At 42.8% G+C, this 21,413-nt stretch overlaps 2 pseudogenes; both read right to left on the bottom strand.

The window, feature by feature from the left end:
• Window positions 1–6,687: 6,687 nt before the first annotated feature.
• LOC145395927 (uncharacterized) lies at window positions 6,688–7,578 on the bottom strand (annotated as a pseudogene).
• Window positions 7,579–7,583: 5 nt separating this feature from the next.
• On the bottom strand, window positions 7,584–13,628 carry LOC145395921 (KRAB domain-containing protein 2-like; annotated as a pseudogene).
• Between the last annotated feature and the right edge of the window lie 7,785 nt (window positions 13,629–21,413).

Below are 21,413 nucleotides of genomic sequence, written 5' to 3'. Positions count from 1 at the left end.
TGCCTGAAGGGTGGTGGAGTGACTATTGTTGACTGGTTAGTAAGATTGTTGAATGTGTGCTTTGAGGAAGGTATGGTGCCAATTGACTGGGCAAGTGCTTGTGTGATCCCGTTGTATGAAGACAAGGGTGATAAGTATGAATGTACTAGCTTTAGGGGCATAAGTCTGTTGAGTGTTGTAGGTAAGGTGTATGGTAGAGTGTTAATTATGAGAGTTAGAGAGGGTACAGAGGAAGTGATTGGTGATGAGCAGTGTGGCTTTAGGAGAGGGAGGGGATGCGTTGATCAGGTGTTTGCTGTGAGACAAGTGTGTGAAAAGTATTTAGCGAAAGGCAAGGATGTGTTTTGGGCATTTATGGATTTAGAGAAAGCGTATGATAGAATTGATAGGGAGGCTTTGTGGACTGTTTTACGATTGTATGGACTTGATGGTAGGTTACTAAAAGGGGTGAAATGTTTTTATGCAAATAGTAGAGCGTGTGTAAGAGTTGGAAATGCTGTGAGTGATTGGTTTCCCGTGAGAGTGGGGCTGCGACAGGGATGTGTGATGTCGCCTTGGTTGTTTAATATTTACATGGATGGTGTTGTAAGAGAGGTGAATGCAAGAGTTTTAGGTGGAGGTCTGAGTCTGGTGAATGTTGATGGTGGAGAATGGAATCTGAAGCAGCTGCTGTTTGCAGATGATACTGCACTGGTGACTGATTCAGAGGAGAGATTGAGACAGTTGGTAGAGGAGTTTGGAAGGGTGTGTGAAAGGAGGAAATTGAAAGTAAATGAGAATATGAGTAAATTGATGAAGTGTACGAGGTTGATAGATGGTAGGGGGATGAATATAGTTTTGAATGGTGAGTTGCTTGAGGAGGTAGATTGTTTTAAATATCTAGGGTCACATGTTGCTGTGGGTGGAAGAATAGATGCAGAAGTGAAGTTTAGAATAAATGAAGTAGGAAAGGTGCTGGGAGGAATGAAAAAAGTGTTTAAATGTCGTTCGCTTAGAATGGATGTAAAGAGAAGGCTGTATGAGGGTGTTGTGGTACCGACTGCATTATATGGGGCTGAAACATGGAATATGGGTGTAGCAGAGAGGAAAAGTTTGAATGTAATGGAGATGAGGTGTCTGAGGAGTATGTGTGGAGTGACGCGTATGGATCGGGTGCGAAATGATGAAGTGAGAAGGAGAACTGGATTTGTTCGGGAGATGGCTGGTAGAGTTGAGCAGAGGGTGTTGCGATGGTTTGGGCATATGGAGAGAATGGATAATGAGCGATTGGTGAAAAATATTACTAGATCTGATGTGAGAGGTGTAAGGCTGAGAGGAAGACCACGAATAGGATGGATGGACAGTGTGAAGAGAGCGCTGGATGCGAGAGGGATGTCTGTTGAGCAAGGAAGAGTGGCTGGGGGTGACAGAAATAAATGGAGAGAAACTGTGAATGAATAAGTGATGACGCAGCCCTGAGGGGATATTCTCCCGCATTTGGTTTGATCAGCTAGTCAGGTCAGGTGCGGGTAAGGGGATGGGTGTGTTATGATGTGGCAGGGGTAAACCAGTTCTGTTGTCGGGCCCTGCTGCGGATGTCACTGATTGCATTGCGCAGTTGACCCTTGTGCGGTGTGGTGCGGTGAGGATCTGTCCGTTCTCCCCTTTGGGGCTAAGATGCGAATGAATGTGTTTGAATGGATGAGTAATTGGGGAGTGTGTCGTCCTGTCTCGGCTACCTCCCTTTCCTTGGGGGAAGCAGCCTAGGTATATATATATATATATATATATATATATATATATATATATATATATATATATATATATATATATATATATATATATATATATGAATGGGAATAGAGTAGAGCGTCTTTAAACATGATTGGGTTTAGGGGTGTGCAGAGAAGGAATGCAGTGCCAGGCGACGTGACACTCATACAGGTGAAGAGTGCTGTGAAGCGGCTGAAAAATGGGAACGCAGATGGAGTTGATGAGGTGTATGCAGAGATGCTTAAGTGTAGTGGAGAGAGTGGAATGAAGTGCTTGTTGGAGATATGTAAGAAGGCATGGATGAGTGAAACTTTGCCTGCACAGTGGAAAAAGGCTGTGATTGTACCACTGTACAAAAATAAAGGTGGGCAAAATGAGTGCAAGAATTATCGTGGCATTAGTTTATTGAGTGTAGTAGGGAAGGTATATGGAATAATTATTATAGAGAAAGTAACAGAGATCTAGTCCCTGTGAGTGATGAACAGGGTGGCTTTAGGAGTAGCAGAGGATGTGTGGATCAAATATTTGCAGTGAGACAGATAGTGGAGAAGGCTTATGAGCAGGACCATAAGGTAATTATAGCATTCATGGATCTGGAAAAAGCATATGAGAAAGTGGACAGAGAGGGATTGTGGAAAATTTTGTGCTTGTACGGTGTAGATGATAAGCTGGTATGTACCGTCAAGAGTTTTTATAATAGTAGTGAGGCATGTGTAAGGGTTAATGAGCATCTAAGTGAATTGTTCACGATCGGTCTGGGCATGCGACCCTCAAAAAACTGTTTAACGTTCTTCAGGGCTTGCCTTATCTCCTTACTTTATCTTCACATCTTCATTTTCACCAATTAGTTACTGGGATAACGCCATTGACTACACACAGACACACACACACACAGACACACACACACACACACACACACACACACACACACACACACACACACACACACACACACACTCTATCTATCTATCTATTCCCAGACGCCACAATCCCCTACGGAGTGGCCACAAACAAATCGCCTCCACGTCGCCTGTCCCCCGCCATTTCACTGCCCAGCCCCCCTCTCTCATATACCTCTCCACCCCATCCCTCCATCTCATCCTCGGCCTCCCCCTCCCTCCTCCCCCCTCCACATCATTCACATACACTCTCCTCGTCAGTCTCTGACCCTCCATTCTCTCTACATGGCCAAACCACCTCAGTGTGTTCCTCCTAATGCTTCTTATCACATCCACATCCACACCACAACACTCCTTTATATCCTCATTTGTCAGCCTGTCTCTCCATGTGACTCCACAGGCTCCTCTTAAATAATTCATTTCCACTGTTCTCACTCTTGACTTGTGTCCTTCCAACAACGTCCAAGCTTCACTTCCATACGTTAGAGTTGGTATCACAATACTGTCATGTAGTAACTTTTTCACTTCCATGCTCACTTCCCTGTTTCTTATCACTGGTTTCAAGGAACAGGCAACCTTTCTTCCTTGTTGTACCCTTTCAAACACTTCACCCTCCAAACTTCCGTCCTTACTCATTACACTACCCAAGTACATAAACGTACTCACATTTTCCAATTCCTCACCATCCAACCTCACTGTACATTCACTGACTTCACCTCTCTCAAAGACCATCACTTTACTCTTCCCTGCATTCACCTTTACATTGCGTTTCTTACACACTCTCCCAGACACATCCACCAAGCCTTGCAGCTCCCCTTCGTCCCCATTAACAACACAGTATCATCTGCAAACAACAGTATGTGGAGTTTTTAAACACTACCCTCTCTCACTAGGGCCACTCCAACATCCACTACCCTACCTTGTACCTCTTTTATTACCCCATCCATGTACAGCTTGAACAACCATGGATACATGACACATCCCGGTTTCAACCTGACCTTCAAAGAGAAAAATTCACTCAGTTCACCATCCACACGCACTGCACCCTTAGCACCATCATACATACTCTTCACAGCATTCAACAACTTCCCATCTACTCCATATAATCTTAATACTTTCCACAATCCTTGTCTGTCCATCCTGTCATATGCTTTCTCCAAATCCATGAAAGCCGCATACAACTTCTTTCCCTTCTCTAGAAACTTTCCATTAAAGATCTAAGAATGAATATCTGATCTACACAACCTCTTCCCTTGCTAAAGCCTCCCTGTTCTTCTCCAACTAATTCCTCTGTTCTTTCCCTAACTCTGTCAGTAAGTATCCTACCATACACTTTTCCTATTACACTTAGAAGACAAATGCCCCTATGATTACCACACACTTCTTTTTCCCCTTTTCCTTTGTACAAGGGAATAATTATACCTGACTTCCAATCCTCCGGGACTCTACCTTCCTCCCAGGCCAATCTGCACATTTTCCACATCCATTCTACTACTATCTCTCCCCCATGCTTCAGCATTTCACCACACACTATATCAATTCCTGGGGCTTTCCCCAATTTGACTTCCTTCATTGCTTCCACAACTTCTATCCTACTGATTTCTTCCTGTCTTCTCACCTCCCTCCTTCTCCCAGCCATTCCCCAGCCACTTATACTCGCATTCCTTCCATCCTCTATGTTTAACAATTCCTTAAAGTGTTCTCTCCATCTGCTCACTTTTTCTCCCTTCTCCACTAGTAATCAACCACTTTTATCTTTCACTCCCTTGCTAACTTCACTGCCACCCTGTCTTATTCTCTTCACCTTTTTCCAGAACATTTTCTTACATTCCCTCCACTTTACAGTCAAATTCCTTCCAAATTCCTCATCCACTCTCTTCTTACTCTCTCTTACTAATCTTTTCACCTCTCTCTTCCTTTCTACATATGTCTCTCTTCTGCCTCTCAACTTCTTCCACGCCCCTATTTCTCATCCATTCATTGAATGCTTTCTTCTTTTGTGCCACAGCCTGTCTCACCTCGTCATTCCACCATGCTGTTCCTTGCACACCCCTTCGTCTTCTCTTCACCCCACACACCACATCACATGCTGCACATAATTCTTCTGTGAATATCCTACACACACCTTCCTCGTCCCCCATCTGCTCCAATTCATATTTACCCAATCGTTCTGCTATTTCTCTCTTATATTCTGCCATTTTCTCTTCCTCTTGTAACCTTTCCACTCTCCTTGGAACTACTCCTTCTTCCCATCCTTCCCTTCTTCTCTTTCTCCCTCTTGCTTGGATCTTGATTCTGGCCACCACCAAGTAGTGGTCAGAAAGTCCACTCCCCCAACCTCTATACGCTCTTGCATCCATTACACATCTTCACATCCTTTCATCCACACACACATAATCAATCATTGCCTTCCTTTCATTCAGTTCACCACCCAGTCTTTCCATCACTCGCAGCGTATACCTGTGGATCATTTTGTGCCTGAAGAGGGTATTGGCTATCACCAACCCCCTCCCGGCACAAGTATCCATTAACTCACTGTCATTCTTATCTGTCTCAGCGGGCACACTCCACTCACCAACTATTCCTTCCACCTTCACATTCCCTACTTTACCATTCATATCACCGATCAAAAACACTCTTTCATTCCTTCGAAACTTTTCCATACACACTTCCACATTTGTCCAGAACTCTTCTCTCACTCTGCTTGCACGATCTTGCATTCGCACATACACGCACACAATCGCCCACATTTGTATTCCAACTTCCAGTCTTACCCACACAATCCTTGACCCAACTGATCCATACTCTCTTATGTTCTTCTTCCATCTTTTACTCACAACAATACACACTCCTTTTGCCCTCTCATTCATACCGACTCCTGCACATATACCCCATCCATACTCCCATTCTCTCACACTCTCTCTCTTCTCCATTTAGTTTCAGTTACTCCACATATATCCACTTTCGCACCCTCAAGCACTTGGACAATCTCTCTCTCTCACCTCATCATTCGCACCCCTTACATTCCATGTTGCGACCAGTACCATGTCCATTGTCCGGTCCTTGGTCGTTATCTTTTGGTCAGTCCTTGTCCGTGGCTTCTTGTTCGTTTTTTTAGTTAGCTGTATTCCGGGGAGGGGCACTAACCCTCCACCAACACTTTTAGTCGCCTCGTACGACAAGCAGGAATACTGACGGAGTATTCTTGAGGCTCCCCCTACCACAATATATATATATATATATATATATATATATATATATATATATATATATATATATATATATATATATATGTTACGGTCATTTTGCGAAATTGGTCATTTTGCAAAATGCCCGGCCATTATGCAAAAAGACCAAATCCGTGGTCAGTTTGCAAAATGACCTAATTATCTGGTCATTTTGCAAAAGGACCCAGGTTTTTTTTTTTTTTACAAAATCACCAGTATCATTGTTGGTCAGTTTGCAAAATGTCCAAACAGCAAGTAGCCAGTTGAAAAATAAGGCGAGTAAACGATAAAAGATAGTGAACGTAAAAAAGAACATGTTGAAAGAAAGGCGAGTAAACGATAAAAGGAAGTGAACGTGAAATAGAACAAGTTTTTTATTCTTAGAAAATACATTAAACCTTAAAAAGTATGTTGATTCAACCTTCATGATATATCTTTTTTTTTTTTTTTTGTTTACAGAAAATGGTCTTACATCCTTTAGCGTGTGTGTGTGTGTGTGTGTGTGTGTGTGTGTGTGTGTGTGTGTGTGTGTGTGTATCGGACTTGTTAGCGCACGAGGCACTGCATTTGCAAGTTGAAAGAAAGGCGAGTAAACGATAAAAGGAAGTGAACGTAAAATAGAACAAGTTTATTCACTCTTAGAAAATACATTAAACCTTAAAAAGTATGTTTATTCAACCTTCATGATATATATATTTTTTTTTTTACAGAAAATGGTCTTACATCCTTAAGCGTGTGTGTGTGTGTGTGTGTGTGTGTGTGTGTGTGTGTGTGTGTGTGTGTGTGTGTGTGTGTGTGTGTGTGTGTGTATCGGACTTGTTAGCGCAAGAGGCACTGCATTTGCATCTGCTGTTGCATAAAACATTGTTTTTTAAACATTTGCAGCGTCTGGTCAGACATGACTTGTGCAAGAGCATTTAGCGAATCCCTGACCTTGTCCCATGGATTCTGCAATGGCTACTTCCCGCAGACTTACTTCCCGCTCCTGTACTACATCTTCTATCGAAAGGATTTTTTCTACACACTGAGTAAATTGGTTGCAAGTGTACACCTGCTTAAGCAGGCCGTGCTTTGTACCAAGCTTGTACGTGCCATTGTCCAGTGCCTGAACAACAACGGCCTTCATATTAGGAAACTCTGCACCTCCGCAGTCAACTAATGGAACAGGAACCATCCAGTGTCCCCTGCGTGGGCTGGTTTAAATCGCCTCACAAAATTATCCATCATTTTTTTAGCTTGTTTCTGTTGTTCTATGTTGGACTTCATTTGTTCAGTATGAATACTGCGATTCCGATTGCAGATGGAACAAAACACAGGCTCATCAGCATCTTCATTCATTACAGAACATGGAGTATAAGAGTGACATGGGTTCCCACACATCTTGCACACATTTGAACCAAAGTAGCTTTTACCACAGGAGATGCAGTTAATGACAGCGGATGGTTCTTCTTGCTCTTCAGCACCTATCTCTTCCTCCTCTGTATCTGCGTCCTCCTCACTGACAACACCTAGTGCTTCTGCAAGCGGGTGTTTTTCTTCCACTGGACAAAGCGCAGTCCCTGTGACCATTGTGCAGTGTTGTCCTTCATCCAACATGCAAGAATTGCTTCAATATCCGTGTTGGCACGTTCCACCGAGCCCTGCGATTGTGAATGTCGTGGTTTGCCATGAACCAGCTTACACTCTGGCCACACCACCAGAACTTCCTTGATAAGCTGAAAATTAAAACGGTGAACATCAAACCTTGTCATATATATCACCTCGCTAAGTCTCTGGTGTCTTTTTGTGACCATGTCTTATATTTCTGCTAAGTTTTATGAAAATTGGTTGATTTAAAGAAATAATATATTCTATACCTTATTTGAGAATTCTCTACCATTGTCAGACTGCAGGATATGGGGAGCTCCTTTGTCACAGAAAATGTCAACGAGGTGGTATGCAAGCTCTTCAGCAGTTATCGTCTGTAGAGCCCGAAGACACACCATCTTGGTCAAGTGATCCTGATAGTTGAGAATGAAACGATGTTTCCCATCTGGCTGGCTCTGCATATCGATCAAGTCGACCTACAAACAGACAGAATCGGCCCCATTTTAGGGAAACTTTCAGGTCCTTTAGGGCAATTCGTAATTAACTTCAAACTCTTTTACATTGGTATGATGTGCGGAAATACAACATTATTCTTTCCTAACAAATACGGCCTTAACCAGTGCTTGTTTACTAACCTCAGCTCGTGAGTTCATGCTGTTTGAGACAATTGGCTTGACAATCACAGACTTGCGTACAGTGTTTTTTTTCAGCTGACACTCCTCACACAACTGTAAATACAACTGTATTTGGGATCTTGAAATATTGGCATGTTTTTCACGTGAGTGTAGCCTATACACTGTATATACACTGTATATGGCTAGTGAGGGAGTGATCACCCTCTACCTACACAGATCAAAAGCCCTCGGGAGCAGGGGGGTGGTTGCTTTCTCAGGCAGAGGAACTCCTTGAGAGTGAAATGGCTGGGAAGCATGCCGGCACGTGACTGGCTACAGCATAGCTGGGTCTTTAGGGTGTGGGCAATCAGGCAAGTTAGCTGCCTACTGCGACTGCAACACAATGGCGAGGTGTTCAGGAAGTTAGCCAAAGAAACCTTGATGGACTCTGAAAGAACAATAATGGCCCCCAGTCCCGTGCAGCCCTTAAATGGGCAGGGGGTGCTAAGAATCTCACGGTTGCCTCAATTACAATCTAATTCCTTTGTCAATGCAAAAAATACAATTAAAATTGGTAACTGGAATGTGAGAACGCTAAATCATGACGGTAAAATCGATGAGTTAGTGAAGGTTTTTCAAAATTACGGACTTGATATTTGTGCTCTGACAGAAACTAGATTAACTGGAGTCGATAAGTTGGATTTGGAGGATGGTATACGTTTATTGATATCTGGTTGACAGGACGGAATGCATTATCAGGGAGTAGGATTGTTGCTGGGTTGTAAGGCAAATAAGGCTTTATGTGAGTGGGATCCTATAGATGAGCGATTGTTATACGCACGGTTTAAATCAAATCATGGCAACATCAGTCTGTTTGTGTGTTATGCACCTACTAATGATGCACTCGATGAAAGGAAAGACACATTTTATGAAAAGTTGCAAGAAGGAGTAGGAAGGGTACCTAGACATGATGTTTTGATCTGCGTTGGAGACTTTAATGCAGTAATGGGCTGTTCAAATGAGGGATTTGAGGCATGTATGGGTAAGATGGGAGTTGGTAGTAGGATGAGTGAAAACGGAGTGAGGTTTGGAAGCTTCTGTCTAGCAAATGACTTAGTCATCGGGGGCACACTCTTTCAGCATTGCAATATACACAAGACAACTTGGGTGTCACCGTGTGGAAAATATAAAAATCAGATTGATCACATCGCTATCAGTAGGAGGCATAGAAGTTCTCTGCTAGATGTTCATGTTAAACGGGGAGCGGATATTGGTAGTGACCATCAACTCAGCATTGCAAAAATAAGGTTTAAACTTAAAAATCAGAAGAAGGAAAAATCTGGTGTTGGTAGATACGATATTGTTAAGCTTAGAAGGGAAGGAGAAGAAAAGGAGGAATTTAGATTAGAATGCAGAAATAGGTTTTTGGTGTTGGAAACGTTGGGAGAGGGGGAGAGAAGTGTAGATGAGATGTGGGAGGATGTGAACAAAGTTTTGCATGAGACTGCTGAATGTACGATTGGAAGGAGACATAGCTTCAGGAGAAAGAAATGGATATCAGAGGAAACGTGGGATATGATAAAAAAGAGAGGTGAGGCTAAATTGAGGAGTGAGATGCAATGCGTTGATGAACAAGAGATTGAATTAGCAAGAGCTGCGTACTGGAGTTTGAATTCAGAAGTAAGAAGGTTAGCTAGGAGAGATAAAAGAAGATGTGTGGATGAAAAGGTTGCAGAGACTGAAATCTTAATAAATAAAAATGATGGACAGAGTCAAAGAATAGCATATGAATCGATTAGAGAACTGAGTGGTAATGCAGGTAAGCGCAAGGAAATACCAGTTAGAGACAGGGAAGGAAATTTATTGACCAAAGATGGAGATATTAAAAATAGATGGAAAGAGCATTTTGAGACAGTTCTTAATAGACCAATACCACCAGAAGAGGATATACCGTCTGCTCAGGAAGATTTAAATATAGAAACAGGAGAGTTGAGGCTTGCAGAAGTGGAGAAAGCAGTAAAACAGTTAAAGAATAATAAGGCACCAGGGGAGGATGGTTTATTTCCGGAAATGTTTAAAGCGGAGGGGGATAGATTAATAATGATCTTGACCAAGCTATTCAATAAGATATGGATGACGGGGTTACTACCATCAATTTGGAAGAATGGTGTAATTGTTAAAGTTCCGAAGAAGGGAGACCTGAGTGAATGTGGTAATTGGAGGGGAATCTCTTTGTCACTGATAGCTTTGAAAGTTTTCAGTAGAGTGTTGTTAAATAGGTTGGAGCCAGTGGTTGAGGGTATTCTGAGGGATGAACAGGCTGGTTTTAGAAAGGGACGTGGTTGCAATGATCAGATCTTTATAGTTAGGCATTTGATGCAGCAAGTTAATGAAATGAGAGTACCGTTAAGTCTTTCTTTTGTTGATTTTGAAAAGGCTTTTGATAGTGTTTCGAGAGAGACTATGGGGAAGATCATGAGACATTATGGAATACCAGAGGAGTTTGTGAGGGTCATTATGAACATGCATGAGGACACATTTTGTAAAGTGATGGTTGATGGTTGTCTGAGTGATTCGTTTGAAGTCAAGTCCGGAGTAATTCAAGGTGGTGTTCTATCGCCTTTACTATTTATATTGGTCATTGATTACATTATGAAACGCGTTGGAACAGAAACCGGTGCAGGAATACTTTGGGGAGAGAACAGGAAACTTTTGGATTTAGATTATGCAGATGATATAGTTTTGATTTGTGATGGGCCAGAAGAGATGCAGAGAGTGTTGGACTGTTTGGTGAGTGAAGGTCGCAAGGTGGGTTTGGTTATTAATTGTGGAAAAACTGAAATAATCAATATGAATATGGAAAATGCGCAGGAATGTGTAATTGGAGGTATGGTTGTAAAGCAAGTTGATAGGTTTAAATATTTAGGTACTTATTTAGCCAAGGATGGTTCTTTGAACTTTGAATTCGAGGAAAGGTTAAAGAAGGCTAATCAGGCAATGGGAATGCTTAAAAATATTTGGAATAATAACAATTTCTCTGTGCATACAAAAATCAAACATTATAAGGTAATGGTTAGGAGTATCTTAATTCATGGACACGAGTCTTGGTACAGCACAGTGACTATGGAAAATAAATTCTTGGTGTTTGAAAATAAAGCACTTAGAAGAATATTAGGAGTTAAGTGGTGGGAAAGGATACCAAATAGTAGAATTAGAGAAATAACGGGAGTGCAGCCGATCGATGAATATGTTAGATTCTCACGATGGAAGTGGCTAGGACATGTGTATAGGAGACAGGGAATAGTACGAGGTACACCAGGGTGGGTGGCACTTGGTAGGAGAGGTAGAGGAAGGCCAAAAGAGACGTGGGTGAGGACAATGAGACGGGAAGCTGGAGATGAGTGTTGGGGAGATCTTGAGGAGTTAGCACAAGATAGGATGTGGTGGTGTGAGTTCATCGAGGCCCTATGCATCCCCGAGGGTGCCACAGGAAATGATTGATTGATTGATTGATTTTCACTTGTTTCCTTAAACACAACACTTCTACCTCCATGCCCACTTGCACGATGAACAGCATCGATCACATCGAACACATCTTCAGTGCATACGAATCTAAGCTGAGTTCCCATTTTCTGCAGTTTCTGAACGGTGATACTTTCAACTGTGACCTCAAGAATTTCATATTTTCGTAACAACCGATAGTCCTTCTGCATCTTTTTCATGTTAGGATGTTTAAGTTCATTCAAACGAATCAGAATTTGTTCGTACTCATTTCTTGACAACAAACTCGAAGTATTTAATGCTTAGTTTTCCTCAGCCGTTACTAGCTTTGTATAAAAAAAGACTTCTTTTATTTTCCATTGTACAGATTTTCAGAGTATAATAGAATACACACAAAGTAATGGGAGTAGCACCACTTTGCCCGTCCTCGCCTGATCTTCAGCAGTGCCTGACTGATAACGGCCTCACCAGTCAGCTCCCATTACTACTATCCGACGCACACACAAACACACACACACACACACACACACTCGTTTACTCGCCTTTTTTTTCAACTGGCTACTTGCTGTTTGGACATTTTGCAAACTGACCAACGATAATACTGGTGATTTTGTAAAAAGACCAAAACTTTGGTCCTTTTGCAAAATGCCCAGTTATTTTGGTCATTTTGCAAATTGACCACGGATTTGGTCTTTTTGCATAATGGCCGGGCATTTTGCAAAATGACCAATTTCGCAAAATGAATATATATATATATATATATATATATATATATATATATATATATATATATATATATATATATATATATATATATATATATATATATGTGTGTGTGTGTGTGTGTGTGTGTGTGTGTGTGTAGTCAATGGCGTTGTTAACCTAGTAACGAACTGGTGAAACTGAAGATGTGAAGATAAAGTAGGGAGATAAGACAAGCCCTGATTAAGGTTAAACAGTTTTTTGAAAATTTCCTTGTCAGTTTTGCTGCCCCTAGTCGAAGAATTCAAGCCCTCACTATTTTCCCTCTATTTGCTCAGCTGTCAAAAGACTATGAAAAGATTTTTAGTTCTTCTGTTTATGGGCAGAATTTCATTAATGTTTTTCGCTGTAAGAATGACCTTTGTCATTGACCATAAATGGGTGTGACATGTAGTGTGGGAGGAGCGAAATGAAAGTGTTTTCCAATAACTGCCCCGGTCTGCCTTCTTGACGTGTCATTACTGGCTATGTGTAGGATGTGTTAATTTGTAATTGGTAGCAGGTACCTCCATTTTTTGAGATTGGCTGTAGATTACAATTAAGACAGCCTAGTGGCTTGTTAGCCTGGAGAGGTGGAGTAAAGCTTGAGGACTAACTAGAGAGTCACTTTTTGTGGCACTTTTCAACACATTTTCACACATTATTAAACATGTTACTTTGATTACAAAACACACTGTTTGTGCACCATTTAACCTTTTTAGTTCACTTCTCCATATAACACTAGTGTGTGGATTTTATATCATCGCTGAGTTCTTCTAGTTCCTCAAGCTCTGTGAGTACGTAGTCTCCTCTGACTGTAATCTGGTTAAGAGAAATATTTCGTTTTTATATTTGTATTTTGAGGCCTATGTGAATCCTCACTATTTGTAAACGAACTCTGGTTTCTATTTGTGATTGTGTATGTTATAGTGTAAAATAAAATAAATTAGTTTTCTTGTGAGCTTTACCTTACTCTTTTTGGTGATTAATTAAGGGTTAAGAGTGCATCACAATATATACGCCCATAACAATATGGCGACCTACTCACCAGGATAGCTCTGTGATATAAGATTGGTAACCTTGGCCACATACACAGTGCTTCCTCTTACCTACTTATCTATAATCAGTAATCATGGCCCTAATGAATGATAGCGCTGTGAAAACATTTTTGGATTCTAAGCCTTCCCCAACCAAAATGAAAAAAAGCGCACAAAACACGAGCTCATATTGCTTGCCCAGGCCTTATGGTTGAGATTTTCTGCCTCAATAACCAAGACTAATTTACTTGATCTAATGGTGGATACCATGATTGAACAAAGAGAGTCCTCCATAGTTAGTCCTGAGCCACTTGACGCTGCCCAAGGTGTTGACCTGGAGGTTTTGGCATTGAAGATACCTTGCCCCAGTGACTATTCTGCTCATGATACTGGTGACTAAGTGCAACTGGAGCTAGCCAAAATTAAGCTGAGAGAACTGGAAGTGGAGGCTAAAATGAAAGAACTAGAACAACAAGCTAAAATGAGAGAAAAAGAATTGCAAACTAAAATGAGAGAACTAGAAATGCATGCTGAAATGAGAGAACAAGAATCGCAAGCTAAAATGAGAGAACTAGTATTACAAGCTCAAATGAGACAAGAGGAAATGGATCATGAATACAGACTGATGCATCCTGATAGTTCACCTCGAGTTAGTAGTTGGCCTGCCAGGGAATTTTATGATTTTACCAGGAACATAAAGCTAGTACCTTCCTTTAATAAGCAAGATGCCACTAAGTACTTCCATATGTTTCAAAACCTGGCAGGTGGTCTTTCTTGACCAAAAAACTCTTGGACAGTACTGCTGCAGAGTGTTTTGAAAGGAAAGGCTCAAGAGGCTTATATTTCTTTATCAGCTGATCAAACTGCTAACTATAATTGTTTAAAAGATACCATTCTTAAAGCACATGAGGTCGTGCCACAGGATTATAAGCTTAAATTTAGATCTACTTTTAAACAGAAAGATCAAACTCGTGTGGAATAAGCTAGAGTACTCGGAGACATATCTGATCAATGGTTACATTCTAAGAAAGTTGACGATTTCTCTAAACTAAGAGAATGAATGATCTTGGAGAACTTAATGGTAATATAGACAAGGATGTTGCTACTAGTAGAGAAAGATGTAGATACCCTAGCTGAGGCTGCTGTCGTAGCAGATAATTATAGCATAATTCATAAGCATGAACGTAAGCCTCAGTCATTTGTTAAAGGTTAGAGAGTGCCCCAACCAGTTTTTTTAAATCCTTCTTCTGGTAAAGGCAAGTTAATGTCAAACGACACTATTGGTAATACTGCAACACCAGAGCGTGTAAGTTCCACAAAAATAAGTGAGGGCAGTTTTGCCAGAGGCTCAAGAGAAGTGTCAGATTTTGCCAGTGTTGCCAGGAAATGGGGCACTTGGAGTATTGGTGGTGCAAAAAACGAGAGAAAAGTTCAAATGTAAAACCTATTACTTTGGTAAACTCGTGAGGATCTTTTGACACCAACAGAGAGCAGCCATCCACAGATATTGTAAGCGGTAGTCAGACACAACCCCAGCAGCAAATATTGTTGATAAGGCCAGAGTAGAGCAGTCAGTCGTTGATAGACAGATTCCTGTAGAGCCGTTGTTGGACACTAGTAAGACTGGAGCAGTGCAGCCTTCAGGATCAAGTCCGAGTGGTAATAAGACTCCATCAGAGTATCCTCCCCCAAGCAGTACACAAAGTGACTCCTTCCCACATCATTTATTTGCTAACTTCATTTCTAAGTGGTTAGCTTCACTTGATGGGAAAGGTGGTGAGGAAGTCACAATACTTAGAGACATAGAAGCCTCACAGTCACTGATGTTGAAGGTGACAGTTGATGTAGCTAACCCTAATGAATGCGTCTTGTTGCAAGGTATAGTTGAAATTGTTTCCTGTTCCCCTAGTTGAAATGAAGCTCTAGTCAGGGTTAGTTACTGGTTCAGTGCGTGTTGGTGTTGTTGATCAGCTACCTGTACAAGGGGTCACTTTCCTTTTGGGTAAAGACTTGGCAGGAGGACAAGTGAGTGCTCTTCCCTGTGTGTCAAAAAATCCCCTGAGTGAGAATAGGACTAAAGAGCTAGAAGCTGTATGTCTTAAATTGTTTCTCTGCTTGAGCTGTAACTAAAGCTATGTCGGCGAAGGCCAGCCATGATAATGTTGACAGACATGGCAATGGCAATGCCAATGATGATACTAGGCTTGGTGAAACCTTGTTTGCCCAGTTGACTGACTCTGAGGTTGATGATTCACACTAGACTTATGTAAGTGCAAGGTTAGCTTACAAGCAAAAATCTGATCCAGAGATTGCCACTCTAATTGACTCAGCAGTTATAGAAGATGAATGTGAGTCTGAATTATCAGAATGTTATCATTTAAGGCCAAACAACGTGTTCATACGAAGATGGAGATCTCCTAGTGTTGCTCATGATAACGAGTGGGAAACTGTACATCAGGTGGTAGTTCCCAGACTCTATAGGCAAAAAACTATGTCCATTGCTCATTACTCTTCTTTAGCACGTCATTTAGGGGTGAAAATTCTCTCCCGCATCTGGCAGCATTTTTACTGGCCTGGAATTCGTCGAGATGTCTCCTTGTTTTGTAGGTCATGTCACACCTGTCAGCTAGTTGGTAAGAGCAATAAGCCCATCCCTGTGGCTCTTTTGATTCCTCTACCTGTGTTTGAGGCCACATTCACCAGAGTCCTTGTGGACATTGTTGGCCCTTTGCCTAAACCTTATGCAGGCCCTTATGTAGTAGAGAAGAGGGTAGCTGAAGTAAATTATGGCATCTTAACCCTAGACCAAAGGAAGGAACGAAGATTGTGCCATGCATATATGTTAAAGGAGTACCACAGGCGAGATGTGGACCCCCCTAATGCTGCATGTGTGGTGTCGGCTATCGAGTAAGTTGAGGACAAGGGCTGCCCTTTGACTTTGGACCAGACGACTAGTTGGAGAGAAAACCAGGACAGTTGGAGTACATTAACTGATAAACTCTCCCATTTGACTGCAGAGCGGTGTGCCGAACTTGTTGCCCTTCTCAAGAAGTTCCCTAATGTCTTCTGGGACACCCCAGGACAGACAGAAGTGGCACAGCACAATGTGGATGTTGGAGATGCCAGCCATGTAAAGCAGTCACCCTACCAGGCTAGTCCTCAGAAGCAGACCATCATCCAAGAGGAACTGACTACATGTTGCAGCAGGGGTTAACTGAGCCATGTCAAAGCAAGTGGTGCTCCATGGTCATAGTGGTTCCAAAACCCAGAGGGTCATATCACTTTTGTATTGATTATCATAAAGCCAACTCCCTTACCAACACTGACACCTACCCACTTCCTAGAGTAGATGATTGTATAGACCTGATAGGCAGTGCAAAGTTTATTTCAAAACTAAATTTGATAAAGGGATAATTGCAAGTCCCACTCATAGAAAAGGCGCACGAAATTTCCTGTTTTGTGGTCGGTGGCAATACTTCTAAATGTAAAGTCATGCCCTATGGTATGAAGAATTCTCCTGCCACCTTCCAGAGCCTGATGAACGATATCACCAAGGATGTGAAGGGATGTGTTACTTACACTGATGATGTTATTTTTAGCAACACCTGGGAACAACACTTGAGCCAACTAGATGCCTTACTGTAAAGACTGGCCTCTGCTAATTTGGTGTTTAAAATAACCCATCCCATCCGGGTGACATGTATACTGGTCCTCCCGGGGCCTTCCGGGGGTCATGTATACTTAATTAGTAATGTGCGCCATTGTTTGAATATTCAGGTGATTATTTCCACCACCTGCACCTGCTGGCAACCCTCCTGCATGCATCCCAGTCACGCTCCAGTTGTCTGCATACCTCCATGATGAATAGACCTACACAAATCCATATTCCTGTGTCTGGACCCTCAGGCGACCTTCTGCACGCACTGACTTTAACACCAGTGAAGTCCAAAGTCCCTTGGAGGAAAGGCCTTAGTAACAGTGCGATAGGGAGTTAGTTAGATATACCATTATTGCTGACTGTGAGTGGGGAATATGACTCCTCCTCAGAGGAAAAAGATACAGAGATGCTGAGTATGGAAAAATATGCATCAGAAGAGGAGAGTGACCGTGAATTCTCCACTGTGCGCCGATATTTTCCGTCTGCACGATCATCATCCTTTTCTGATGATGAAGGGTCAGATGTAGTTGATGATCCTGCAAAGGGTGATATACGCACAGTGGAGAAAGTGGCGGGGGAGGTAGAGAGTGAAAGAAGGGAGGAGGCTGGCAGGAGGAGAAAATGCTGCAGGCTGAGCCGCTGGGCATGAGAGAGGCCTAGGGTGGAAATTTCCACCCATACACAATCATCACCACCTTCACCTACATGGCCTGCATCACTACATTCATCACCACGTCCCTCACCGCGCCAGCCAGCATCACCACGTGCCTCACCACGTGCCTCACCACGCTGACCTGCCTCACCACATACCTCATCACGCCGACCTGCCTCACCATGTGCCTCAACACGCTGGCCTGCATCACTTCAGGCCTCACCACGTGGTGCGCCACCCGACCTGTCTCACCACGTGCCTCACCAAGCCGGCCTGCATCACATCAGGCCTCACCACAGGCCTCACCACGCTGGCTTGCAACACAACAGGCCTCACCACGCCAGCCTGCATCATTACAGGCCTCACCACGTGCCTCACCGCGGCTGCCTGTCTCACCATGAGGTGTGCACGCCAGCCTGCCTCACCATGTGCCATATCACCATAACCTGGCCCATCAGGTTATGTTGGTGCAGGTGCACGCTGGCAGGCACTTGCCCGCCGATGCCTTTCACCAACACCATCACCACCACAATCACCGTCACCAGCATCATCACCTGCCTCATCTAGTGGTGAGGTGGCTGAATCGCCACCACGCCGCCATGCTAGGGGTCGTAGCAGGACACAGGGCAGGCCACGTGCATAGCAGACACGAAAGGAGCCGAGGACAGGTAGGTTACAAACCTTTGTGTGGGAGGAAGGGACTGGGTTTCAGCCTGAGGTACCTGAGTTTGATGACACAAACACAGGTGTGCAGCTAGAATTTCCCTGCAACAGAGCTTCTTCTGCAGTGGACTTCTTTCTTGCTTTTTTCACAACAGCAGTGATAGAGTTCATTGTGAAAGAAGTGAACAGTTTCAGAGAAATCTGCTGCAACTGGGCTGAGACCTCGCACCTGAGAGTGCGAAAATGAAGGAATGGACTGCAACGAGTGTTAGCGAAATTTATGTTTAGCTAGCATCGACAATGTTGATGCTTTATGTTAGAAAACATATACACAATTAAGGCTCACAGACGATGTTGCTGCAATGCCAGTATTCGGTAAGTATATGCCACGTGACCGATATCTTGATATCCTGAGATACTTTAATTTTTCCATGAATATGGGCCCACATCCGAATGATAGGCTGTGGAAAATTCGCTCGATTCTGGAGATGATGGAGGAAAAATTTCGATCTTTTTTCAGGCCATTTCAGAAGGTTGTTATCGATGAGTCGCTTGTTTTGTTCAGGGGACATCTTGCCTTCATTCAGTATATTCCATCAAAGAGACATCGTTTTGGAATAGCGTTCTTTGTATTGTGTGATTGCAAGACTGGGTACATGCTTGATTTCATTGTGTATACAGCAAGTGATGCGGTGTTGTCGAAGGATGATCCCCATGGTCTCTCTGGCTCAGTTGTCAAGAAGCTAATGGACAGGTACTTCGGTGGCAACCATATCCTTTACACTGATAATTATTACACAGCACCAGGTCTTGCAAGTACCTGCAAGAACACCAAATTGGATCGTGTAGCACTGTCAGTGTAAAGAGGAAGCATTGGTCATCCTTTCCCAAAGGCACCGTGAAGGGGGAGTGCAGGACCTTGCAATCAGGTAAACTCCTGGCAATTCACTGGCGTGATAAGAGAAAGGTGAATGTCCTCTCCATGGTCCACAAGGTAAGTTGAGTGACACAGGCAAGGTCGATAGAACAACGAGGCAGCCAGTCTTCAAGCCTGATGCTGTTATCGAGTATAATGTGAACATGCAACTCGTTGATAAATCAGATTTGCAGATGGGCACAATCGACTGTCTGAGGAGGTGTTGTATGTGGTATAAGAAGGCATTCCTACATGTACTGGGCATCTGTGTACTGAATGCCTTCATTGTGTACAAAGATGTTACACAGACCAGCACATCTTCATACAGTTCAAGAAGGATGTAATTTTCGACCTTCTGGAGAAGTATGGACATCTTTCCATCAAACAGAGGCACCGTTTACAGCAACTGCCTGGCCGACTGCAGTGCAGGGACTACCTCAGGAGGCATTTCATGGAAATACCACCTCGCACACCTGCAGGGAAGGAAGCCTTCCGGCACTGCTATGTTTGCGCCAAATCATCGGCCGACCACAGCAACGCCGTATGACGAGGTGGTGGTGTGCTGAATCTGAGGTGGCACTGTGTACTGACTGTTTCTTTGATTTCCATGGAAAGACCGAATGGTAGGAATCTGGGTATGTTGCATAAATTAGTTTTGTACATACCGGTAAATGTTGTTTTTTGTTGAAATAAGAAATATGATTTCACTGCTCTGCGTATATTTATGTGAATAATGGAGGCAGAAAGTATGTTTCATGATAAACTCAGCCTTATTTTAGTATGAAAACATCAGTGTATACATATCCCTTATGACGAAAAAGTATGACTCAAAGGCAAGAGAAAGTCATAATGGTATTTCCGTTTGTGGGCAGTACATAAATGACTGCCGGTACTTGGTTCACATTTTTTTATATTTTTTTTTGTAGTAGTACTTGTAGTGGTAGTAGTAGTTATGTGCTGTAGGTGTGGTAGTAATAGTAGTAGATGTGGTAGTTGTAATAGTAGTAGTTGTGGTAGTGGCAGTAGTACTTGTAGTAGTGGTAGTTGTAGTATTAGTAGTAGTTGTTGTAGTTGTAGTTGTACTTGTACTTCTAGTAGTAACAGTATCATTTCTAGTAGTTGCAATACCCAGACTTCTACTCGCTCACCAATGCCAGAATCGAGCAACAATCCTAGCCAAACATACATTTCCGTGTGTGTGTGTGTGTGTGTGTGTGTGTGTTTATGTGTGTGTGTGAGAGAGTGAGACAGAGCACACGAGTGTCTGTCTGTCTGTCTGTCTGTAATGCGGAAAGAGACGAGCAGCGTGAGTTCAAGGTCGGTGCTACTGTAACTAGCCTTCATTCACCCAGTATGATCGATTATGGAAAAATATTCATGGAAACAGTGTTTGTAGTGGATATTGGTCTCCTGGAAGTGTCATCGAAGTGATATCTGTGTGGTGGGCCTGTGTAAGCCTTTGTTGTGTCACTGAACCTTCACCACGCATACGGACACCAGCAAAAAAACACCAAAAATTGCCGTCATTCCCCACTCACTCACTCTCCCCATCTGCACTTCACGGACCATCTGATGCCGTTAACTTGAAGTCGAAGGATTGTTGAGTAATATAAGACCTAGTTTGTTATAATTGGTTAAGTATTAATAGAGATATGAAGGTTTAAAAGTAGACAATTTAGCAGATTTCTGTTGGATGTGCCCGGCTGTGGAGAGCGATCACGACAACATCTGCCGGATGGGAGGGGTCAACTAAATGTGAATTTTTAAATGCTCGAGTGCAGTACCTAATCTATGTGGTGGGATTAGACCAAGTGAGTCCACCTGACGTTAACCCGAGGCATCCCGACGATGTATGGATATGTTGCCACATTTTGTCACGGTGACACCCGACAATGTATCCATACGTTTTGCAAATGAGGTCCGTCATTTCCACATTTTTCAAGTTTCATGGGCGAGTTTTGGTAGGCATATATGGGAGACCTTCCTCTACCAAATGCTAGGTGGGGATAATGCCTGGCGCCACATGAATGCATGTCATTTTCTTGGCAACTCACCTGTTAACAGTGACCTGGCCAGTAAAGACATGTCACACCACGGTCTCTCCAGTGAAGAAATTCAAGGCAAAAGTGATTCCCGAGGTGGAGGACAAAGGAAGAAAGAAGCCAG

Source organism: Coenobita brevimanus, chromosome 4 (genome assembly GCF_032717465.1).
Source record: "Coenobita brevimanus isolate Jiangsu-jjx chromosome 4, ASM3271746v2, whole genome shotgun sequence".
Taxonomy (NCBI): domain Eukaryota; kingdom Metazoa; phylum Arthropoda; class Malacostraca; order Decapoda; family Coenobitidae; genus Coenobita; species Coenobita brevimanus.
This window is presented reverse-complemented; position numbering and strand designations above follow the sequence as displayed.